Source organism: Pygoscelis adeliae, unplaced genomic scaffold (genome assembly GCF_000699105.1).
Source record: "Pygoscelis adeliae isolate BGI_AS28 unplaced genomic scaffold, ASM69910v1 Scaffold145, whole genome shotgun sequence".
In the NCBI taxonomy this organism is placed as follows: Eukaryota; Metazoa; Chordata; class Aves; order Sphenisciformes; family Spheniscidae; genus Pygoscelis; species Pygoscelis adeliae.
Genome location: NW_008824866.1, coordinates 861,589 through 864,867, shown reverse-complemented (window position 1 = coordinate 864,867; position 3,279 = coordinate 861,589).

Here is a 3,279-nt window from a genome sequence, read left to right as displayed (position 1 = left end):
GAAAGACACGGACCTGTTGGAGCGGGTCCAGAAGAGGGTCACGAAAATGATCAGGGGGATGGAACACCCCTCCTATGGAGAAAGGCTGAGAGAGTTGGAGCTGTTCAGCCTAGAGAAGAGAAGGCTTTGGGGAGACCTTATTGCAGCCTATCAGTACTTCAAAGGGGCTTATAAAAAAGATGGGGGCAAACTTTTCAGCAGGGCCTGTTGAGACAGGACAAGGGGGAATGGCTTTAAACTAAAGGGGGGGAGATTTAGACTAGATAGAAGGAAGAAATTTTTTACGCTGAGGGTGGTGAAGCACTGGCACAGGTTGCCCAGAGAGGTGGTAGATGCCCCATCCCTGGAAACATTCAAGGTCAGGTTGGACGGGGCTCTGAGCAACCTGATCTAGTTGAAGATGTCCCTGCCCACAGCAGGGGGGTTGGACTAGATGACCTTTAAAGGTTCCTTCCATCAAACTATTCTATGATTCTAACTGAGTGAAAAAAAGTTGTCTTGGATTCTGAAGGGAAGGAGAGTTGAATTTAAGCGTGGCATGGCTTAAATTACTAAGGGAAAAGCTGAAAATGCAATTTTACTGTCCACATGTTGAAATACAGCAAAAGCAAAGCCTGTGAATATACTTGGCAGAGTGGCAATCCCAGGACAACTTTTCAGCTAGTTAAAGTAGGTGAGTGCTGTCCACAGATTAGTTCAGTATGTATTTTATCAACAGCATATAACTTCATTGAGTCCCGCCTCTGATGATATCATATATCAATTTTTTTTCACCAGTAAACATTGTCCAGTCTGGACAGTAATCATAAGCTACCACACAATTCTGAAAATTAAGAAAGGATCTAATCTGTATGTAAGTCAAATGCTTGCCTTAAACTCAGCTGCAAGACTTCTCATTTTCTTCTTCCAAAATATTTTAGAGAGTCAAATGGAGTTTCCAAGAGAATTTCAGTAGGAAAAACGTTGTTATTTACAACTTCTGGGCTTCAATAAGCACAACTTTTGCCTTTTGCCCATTTCTCTGAGCCACTGCAGATTACTTTAGCTGCTATCCATGGCAACCAGAAAGATGGAAGTCTGCAGTGACAGCAAAGCAAAAAGGGCTGAACTGAGGCTGTATATTGTCTGGCCATGCACACCAGTGAGTTATTTGCCTTTTTCAGATACGTTAAGAATATGAAATGATTCTTAGAATTAAGTACAGAGCCAGCCAAGATCCTAATCGTCAAACATCTGGAACTAAAACACAGCAAAACCAACAGAGAAGTGTAGGAGAAAAGTAAGTGCACGCTCTTTACAAATTCATAGTCCTTCAAACCCTTTGATCGGTTTCAGTTCCCCTGGTTTTATATATATATAGTGAAGTTCACAAACCGTGAACCATGAACAGAACCGTGCAATTCATGTATCATCGGTCCATCACTAACACTCAGGTGAGTCCTTTTTACCACAAGTGAGAAATAAATACTTTGTCATTACATCTACATTTGAATCTTTGCTGAATTTGTTTTTAACCAGCAGCATGTTCCTGGAATTATGGAAAGTGTCAGCTGAATGGAAAGGATCCATGTAAGAAAACAGTATGGGTTTTCAAAACATCTCTCCATTTCTTTTTAGAGGCTATATAATGTACTGTGTACAAATTAGAATCATGTGAGCATCAAGGAGGTGGCTAGCTATGGAAGAGAGGCTCAAAACAGCGAAGAAAAGAAGTTAAGCGCACGCCTGAAGTAGAAAGAGCTTGTGGACATAGCAAAAGGATAATGTTTTTGGGGGGATGATAAGATATAACATATTAACTATCTACTTCTTCAGGAAAACAGATTACATATAGCCTTGAACCCTATATCCTTATCTTTTATTTAAGTGATTTTAAGTGATAACAATGAAGAATCATAAAGTAATTAACAACTACTGAGCAACTGTAACATGCCTGCTTTACATGACAGCAGTTTTAACCACAACAGACATCTAAGCCAAAAAAAAAAAAAAAGTCTTGTCTTTATTTAGGAAGAGTAGTAGAGAAAGAAAAGATTGATACAGTTTTACTTTCAAGCTATTGTAGAAATTTGAAAATCCCGCTGTAACTAGACAGAACTTGCACTGTGTATTTCTTAAGATACCAAGTACCTGCTGATCCGGCACTTCAGGATTCAGTGGAGACAGCTTCATTGCAGTGAGCACTGGGCCCAGGAAAGGGTGTCTCTCCTAATTATATAATTAAGGCTGGTGCTTCCATTGATAGACTCCAGTTTGCATATGCCTTGGAAACTCTGCCTGATTAATTGCAGTGCAGTGTGGCGTATAAACCCTATGAGTTAATATTACATGTACATTATAACATTTCCAATCATAAGGCTGTCAGATACAAACTTTTGAAGTGATTTAAAAAATACAGTTTGATTTCTCTATAGACTGAGAAAGATACTTAATAGTACAACAGCTTTATGATCTTGTTTATAAGCATTTCAGACCTGGCATGTCAATAAATAAAAAACTGAATTCCTCCACTGGCAAAAGCCATAGACATTTTATTGCACTAACAACCATTTTTAAATATTTATGTCAACCTTTTTTCCTAAGGTCTAAATATTTTCTTGTTTGCAATAGAAACTAACAAAACTTTTATCTAGGCCTTTGAGAAACCTGTCTTGCTTCCACTTGTCTAGCCAATGCGAAAAGCTTTGCTATCTATAAATATTTTATTACAGGCAACACAAAGGCAGGATAATACGCAAGAGCAGCAGAAACTACAAGCAAGGGAGACATGAACCTTAAAACACATTCATGTCAAGGGGAGCAGACAATTTCCATCCCAAATGACAGCACAGGTACTATACCAAATTTTCTTAACAATTGCATTGAGTCAGATCATGCCCAATGAAAAGCAACTAATACCTTAGAGCAACTTGATTTGTACAAATGCCATCTCAGCTTTTATTCTGATCCAAGTAGTACTAAAGACTTCAGAACAAATTTTGAAGCAAAGAATAATTAAGGATGTTGCAAAACATGAACAAGCGATAAATGCAGGATTAGTTTCCCAGCATTAGGTCGTGCTCATCTAACCTGCTTTTGTTAGGCAAAGGAAATGCGCTAGACCTAATCTGTCTGCACTTCAGAAAAGCATTGCCACAGAGGAAATTACTAATTTAAATACAAACTAGGAGAAAGACTAGTGAGCTAAGTATGGACCTAGTTCATGGTAATAGGAAAATGGGATGAGGGAGTGTTCAAAGAGGAAAGTTAGAGAAAAAGTTATTAGCAATTACTAAAAGA